This window comes from Lactuca saligna, chromosome 2, assembly GCF_052625555.1.
Source record: "Lactuca saligna cultivar CGN05327 chromosome 2, ASM5262555v1, whole genome shotgun sequence".
Taxonomy (NCBI): Eukaryota; Viridiplantae; Streptophyta; class Magnoliopsida; order Asterales; family Asteraceae; genus Lactuca; species Lactuca saligna.
In genome coordinates this window covers 111,868,884-111,876,308 of record NC_136418.1, presented here as the reverse complement: position 1 = coordinate 111,876,308, position 7,425 = coordinate 111,868,884, and positions in this window count along the sequence as shown.

The following is a 7,425-nucleotide window of genomic DNA, read 5'->3' as shown; positions in this document are numbered from 1 at the left end:
GGATTCGGATGAACCTTCGGGTATATCTGGACTCAAACTGAGGAATGGAGGAAAATTTTCAAAATAAATAATTTTTTTTCTAAAAATGAGCATGAGTTTCTAAAGGAAAATGAGAAAGAGCAGTGTGTACAATCAACCAGAGCCCGAACGGTGATTTCCCAAAATACCCTTACCTTAGGTTTTATGAGATATTATGAGATATGCTACATGCTAGAGATTGGCTAGGTATTTCATTTATTAGGACTAGAGTGGTCTGATTTGTGATGCTTTAGCCTAGGAGTTGTTGTTATCTGTGTTGCGCTATCGAGTATGTGTTGAGTAAGAGTATCCAGCGAGAATCCTTGTAGAGAGGGATTTGAGTAGAGGAGTAATATGGGAGAGATACCTAGATGAGCATTGGTGGAACCTACCGAGAGAGTAGCTAGATACCGCGGGAGGTGGAGTTGTAGTGTTCGGTGATATATTTTGAGTATGAGTAGAGCTAGTGGATTTATCACCTAGAGCGGGTTATAGGTGGTTATTCGACGCCTGAATGTTGCTTGCTTCGTGCTTTGTGGAACTCCCGATGATGGGAGTTAGCTACCAAGTGAATGTGACGATATTCAAGAGGTAGATGGCTGGCATCATAAGGAGTTTCTCAGCAACTGATGGCGGAGAAATATGAGAACTTAGGAAGTGGCCTTAGTCAGGTGAGTACGCTGATAGGGTAGAGCATTTTGCTATGGTGCAGCACGCGTGTTAAGATTAGTGAAGAGGAGGTTGAGCAGCTACTTAGGGAATCTGGAGTGGTCCGTGTAGAGAGTATGGGTAAATGTGACAGGTAGTATGGGCCCGTACTACTGAAAGCAGATGACCCATACTCAATGAAGGGAGTATTCCAGAGGTTCTAAATAGCAGATCAAGAGGTGATGTCATGGTTTGAGTACCATGACCAGTAGCAGATCGAGGGCTCATGTCGTGGTTTGGGTACCATGATCGGCAGCATAGCGAGAGGTGATGTCATGGTTCGAGTACCATGCTTCGTAGCGATAGTGTTTCTGATTTTCCAGTTATGCTGTCGTGTTTGGGTCAATCTATAATCGGAATAGGTAGAATATGGGCCAGGAGGCCAGGATGAGCGAGTTTTAGAGGAGCATCACTTGATAGGGAAATCGAGTTAGATCCGAGGGATTGTTGGTGATATGCCAATATAGTCGCAAGACTCAGAGATCAGTAGGGTCGACACGTTATGAAAGAATATGATTTGAGCTGGGTAACCGGCCGATGGCAGAGATGTCACCTTTTGTGACCCGAGTGGTGCTATTTCTGTTTCTAGAGGGAGACATGATAAGGTATTGAGATTTCTGTTTCTGAGTTGGGGGCGACCCTTGTGGGATCGTGCGGATGGTGATCTTCAATAAGAGTATCTGGCAGTAGGTCTATCACGAGGGAATGGTATAGCTTGAGCAGGTTGTCAATGGGGACTGAGATGGTCAAGGACCAAGATACACCCTATTGGAGTAGAGTAGTGCATGTGATAGCTGTAGCATTGGACGATCAAGAGGAATATATCATGGTGGTGACTCTTATTGTCTTTGATGTGTATAAAGAGTGGAAATGTGGTTTTTGCTCTTATGATAAGGGACGTGTCGAAGCATGGGACGAGGAGTCGAGGATGATGAGTATGATAGTTCATTGTTTCCAGATAAGGAGTCAGGGTTAATACTAGACCTTTGGAAGGTCCGGTGAGGGTATGATGTGAGATTCTGAATGACTAGAGGCGGTCATGATGGTAAGTTTTGAGGATTTCCTATGGGATTTGGGTATTTAGAGTTGTTCGATCTCTGCCGAGGAGATTATCGAGCGTTGCGTAGCACCTTACGAGATTGGGAGTGATGTTGTTGGTGGAGACAGTCCGAGGGATAGAGTGTTAGTGCACCAATCGGTGATGGTTCGAACCGTAAGTAGGGGAGGACCAGGTCTTTTGGTTGAGGGGATCGGAGAGCTGTCCGAGAATGATTAGAGATCTGGATGGAGAGGCCTATAGTTCGGATTTCTGAGACTAAGGTTATTGTTGGTCAAGGAGAGGTGCAGAGTGAGATAGTGCATGTGGTACGTGTTTGAGAAAGGATGAGTGTCTCCATGGAAAGTGGCCGTTGGTCGGTGACCTTGTGCTAGTTAAGAATCCTTTAAGGTTAAATGGTGAATTCGAGGTGGTTTGCTTGTGAGGTTAGTTCGACAGTTGAGAGTTTCTGGTTCAGAGTATGGGCTATTATATGCAGTATGAGAAAGAAAGAAGTTGATTAGTCAACCAAATTCAGAGTCATTATGGGTATCCTGGAATGAGCTTTGGGCAATAGAGGAGGAAGTTTCGGATTGTCATCTTCGTGTTTTGAGTTGTTGGCAATTTATCCGTGTTTTAATTCCGAAGATGGAGTATTCCGGGGTATCCGAGTTCAATGTCCTAAATCTCAGATTATTTTGAGTTTTGAGCTTGAGATGCCAAGTGGGGGTATCGAGTGTCTATGCTTTTCGTGGGAGGCCCTTCAACTATTTGACATCAAATGGATATATTTTAGAATTTGAATTGCAGCAAGAACAAGAGGTTTTGTCACTATGGTGGTCGTCCGAAGTAGTGTTGGTTAGCCTGGATGGGTGTGCGTGCACCTATCTATGGATGATCCGTAAGGCATGAGTAATGATCGTAGTGTGGCGTCGATCTGAGAGTGAGATTGTGAGGTGGTAAGAGTTAGAGGGGTGAGACCACAAAGAGCTGCAATTTAATGAGTTAGTTATGAGAGAGGGTGTTGTGATGCTACGGGGGACTGTAGTACTCACTGGTCAGAGAGAGGGTGTTATGATGCTATGGGGAGCCGTAGTACACACTAGTCAGAGAGAGGATGTTCTGATGCTATGGGGAGTTGTAGTTCTAACTAGTCAGAGAGAGGGTTTTGTGATGCTACGGGGAACCGTAGTACTCACTAGTCAGAGAGGAGGGTGTCGTGATGCTATGGGGAGCCACAGTACGCACTAGTTAGAGAGGGGTTGTTATGATGAAGCACTTTTGTTTAGAGCATGAAGCAGAAGAATCTTAGGCTTGAGTAGTCCTAATTTATGAGTGTTTGGGACCCTGGTGGCCGGACCAGGAGCGAGTTCGGGGTCTCCTTAATGATTGGGAATCATTGTATTCTGAGTAAGGTGTGGACATCGCAATTTGAAGGAATTGAATAAGTGAAGTACGCGTGAGTTGCGGGTCACGAGTCATGAGTTGAGTGGGTCTTTGGGACGAATGCTTCCTACTTCGGCTTAGACCAAACTCTCGAGTTGAGTTGACTCGGTGTGGCGTGTTGGATAAACGAGATGAGATTCTGGAATCAGAGATGGATTCCATATTGAGAGGTGTTGTTTATCAGCTGATGTCTTAAACCTATGTAGGTCAGCACTTGGGTTTGAGAAGTACCGCGAGAGTCATGGAACTTTGAACAGTGAAAGCCATGGGTTCGGGCTGATTCGACCTTCAGTGGGTGTATAACATTCGCTTTGGGTAAAGCGAATTTCATAACTTGTGTGTCACTATGGACCGAGGTAGTTATTGTGAGAAGGAAGCCATTGAGATGGTTCAGATAATGAAATGGACCATGGAGGTTCAACGAATGGGTCGAGTTCAGACCCGGTGCTTAATGTTAAAAAGGGGTATGTGAAATGGAGCTGAGGCTTATGGTTATTTTTATGTCTGAGGACACTTCTAAGCGAGCACGATTATTCTCTTGTGTCTGATGGTAGAGTGTTGAAAATTCATTGTTCGGATGGGTTAGTATAGCGGTTCAGTGAATAAGCGCTGGTGGGATGTGAACCCTTCCGTTCTTTAGGGCGTGATCCAGATTGTTTGGTGCATTAGTATGAGTGATCAGTAGACGATTGTTGAATTTTATCTTGTGAAGACAGAGGAGTAGTGAGTTATCAGAGTTTGAGGTTCAAGGGGTGACTATCATGGTGATAACATGAGTGGACGGTTTGACGGCGGGCCAAGCGACTGGAGTTCCCGATTTTGGGAAGGTCAGAAAGAGGGCATCTTAGCGGCAGAGGGTTCGATTTTGGTTATGGATTTGGGAGTTCCTGTTTGGACTCATGAATCCATGGAAAGATTGTGGTGGGATATGAGGTCTTTTTTTTGGTGCCTCTTGGGTTTGGTTTCAATCTAAGTGTTGATAAGAAGCGATTTTGATGGTGAAATCTGATTAAGTGGGGGAGAATTGTAACATCCTGATTCGGATTGTCCATTATTAGGGTTTGTGGGCCACGAGCCGGGCATGAGGAAGTCTCAGGTTGTGGCGAGTTTCTGGAATCGTAAGGCATTTCATCATCTTTCTGTAGGTATAAGGATCTTTTGAATCAGACTTATATTAAACAGGCTATGAAAGTTTGATGATTTGGCAAGATGAATCCCTAAAATGAGGATTTTGGCAGCGAAGTACGCTGGGCGTACGTATGTGTACACTTAGCGTACATATGCGCGTGTTTCTTAAGCAAGAGCCACCTAGTACGTTGGGCGTACCGGGGGGGGGGGGGGGGGGGTAAGATGGGCGTACTAGGTATAGAAGGAAACCCTAATTAATTGAAGTATCCCTAATATATGTTCTTGAAGCTTGTGGTGGCCATGATGAGCTTGTTTGTGTTCTTGTGGACTTTTAAGAGTTAAGAAGCAGCATGGAAGGGAGTGAAGTTGAAGAGCAGGCCGTGGATCTGAGCTTTCTTGGGGCTAGAGCACCATTTGAAGGTATAAAGCTCCAAGTTTTCTCTCTCTTTTTCTTTTGTGCATATTAGGGTCCATTTTAGGGTTTTTGGTCCCAAGCTTGAGGCTTTATGAGTTGATGCACTCCAGAGCGTAATAACCTGTCCTTTTAAGTGTTTATAGTTTTGCAGAACCACAAAAATAAGGTCTTGATCGTGTGAATCTATCCATGCATGAGTTATGAGCATTTTGGGTTAAGAAAGTAAGAGGTTTTATGTGTTGTGACCTTATCAGCCATGCAAAGGCTTAAAGTCGATAACTTTATGGAGTAGGAGATGTTAGGAAGTCCAGATCCAAGAGATGAGTCAAGGTCTTAACGGGTTCAGACCCAGAAATTGATTTAAGAAAAACTGAGAGTACGCCCAGCGTAATCCTAGTACGCCCCGCATACTGGGATGAGGTCCCCAATCAGAATTGTGCATGCTTGAGTACGCTGAGCGTACCAAAGGAGGTACGCCCGGCGTACCCCCTCTGTGGTATTTTGGTCTAAGTGATGTTTTGGGCCTTGAGTGGCGGTCCTGGATTTTGGGCCTCATGCATAGAGTCTTGGAACAACGGAGTGTAAATATGTGCTTTTGAGCCCTTGGTTTGGTCTTGCCATTTTGGTTGGGAATTGTGCCGTGTGAGGACCCATTTATTATTGGGCTTTGGTGGGACCAATGGGCTTAGGGTATCAATGGGCTGTTAGGTGGTCTATCTTTAGACCTAATGAGTGAGAGGTTGGACTTAGCTCCTAATTGAGATTTATTGTGGGTTTGGCACAGATTTATAGTACGGTGCGTAGCAGCAGTGATTATAGGAGTTGTTCTTCATCCGAGGTGAGTCTTCTCACTATACTTTACCTAGAGTGGTAATTAGAGTTATGTAACAGAGTATTTTGTAAGTTATTTATATGTTGTGATACACTGAAATATTCTACATGATTTATGCTATGTATGTTTCAGAGTTTACAGAGTTAGAACCGGAAGGTTCACAGAGTTAGGACCAGAGGGTCCACAGAGTTAGGACCAAAGGGTCTACAGAGTTATAGCCTCGATTGGATAATATTTTCTATATGTGGTATTTTGGGGAACTCACTAAGCTTCGTGCTTACAGTGTTATGTGTTATGTGTTTCAGGTTTTTCTTATTTGGATCGCGGGATGGCACCAGCTTGATTGTACACACCAGAGAAAGAGTTAAGAGGATCCTGGATTACCATTTTATTAATCATGGAGCTATGTTTTGTGATAAATGATGTTTTGTGAAATAGGTACTGAGAATTATAAATTTTCAAAAGAAAAAATGTTTTGAAATTTACAGTGTTACAATGTACCAAACTAATAAGCTAAGTATGAACTCTTCCTTCTTCTTTGGTATGCAACCCAATTCCAGACCTCCTCTCCTTCTGATTTTTGACTCCATAAACTCTCCAAGTGAGCCAAAAGTCCTCTAAGTCATAGGGAATAAGCCAATATATAGTTTTCTAATTTTCCGTGCTCACGACGTGAGTATATTAATTATCCGTGTTGGGCAAGGACTCCTCTGCGCGTATCCTATCTTCTTAGTTATTACTCATGATGTGAATGTTGCTGATTATGTGGGTTTTCTTCTCTTTTACTCTCCAAGCCTCTAATATTCCAATGTTTGTGGATTTTAGTCATTTTTTTCAAAAGCTGCCTCTATTTGGCTTCAAAGTACAATTAAAGCTTATAACTTTCATTATTCAATGAAAATAACCAAAATATGTATACAAATATAAGTAAATATTGCCTAAAAACATGCACAAATATGGCAATATCAGCAACGCATCACACTAACTTTTACCGCACAGGAGATGTAACACCCCCAGTTCAGAAGTGCAAGTTTAGGGTTCTTAGTGTAAATAAGGAAGGTCGACTCGGCGAGTCGCTGGGTAGACTCGGCGAGTTGAGTCGCGGTTCTGGTCACGTGTTAAGTGACCAACTCGGCGAGTCGCGATTGGACTCGGTGAGTTGGTGCTGAAGGGAGAAAACCGTAATCCGGGGGTTATGCCCTATATAAAGCACATTCTAACCCACCCCAACCTCTTTAGCACTCCCTTTGACGTCCTGAAGCTTTCCCCCATCGATTTCAAACCCTAATTTGAGAGTGAGAAGGATCTAAGTGTGTTTTGGAGCTTGGACAAAAAGGATACTTGAAGCAAGAGTTGGTGGGATCATAGAGGAACGAAGTGGATCTGATTTCCTTGCTTGGTGGCATCAGATTGAAGGTAAAAATGTGTTGCCTTGACCTTGTTGTGTTTCCATTGCTCATGGATGAAGTTTTAGGGCCAAATTGTCATATATGAGTCTCTTTTCGAGTATTGGGCTCAGATCTGCAGTTGCTACTACAGATCTAGACTGGTCTTGACTCTTGAATCTGGGAAGTGATAGCTTTTGGGGCTTGATTGAGAGTGTCCTTGCCTTAAACCTTTATTTTAGCTTGATTAGAGCTTCCTAAGCCTTGCATGAACGTTTATTTGGAAACTTTACGTGTGAATCTGGCCCTAGGAGTCTAGATCTATGTATTGGAAGCAATGGAATGGCTTGTGATCGTCTGAATGAAGATGTCACGTTTGCACTCGCCGAGTTGGAAGCACAACTCAACGAGTCTTTTAAAGATTGCATTGGACTCGACGAGTCTGGTCGTGAAGTCC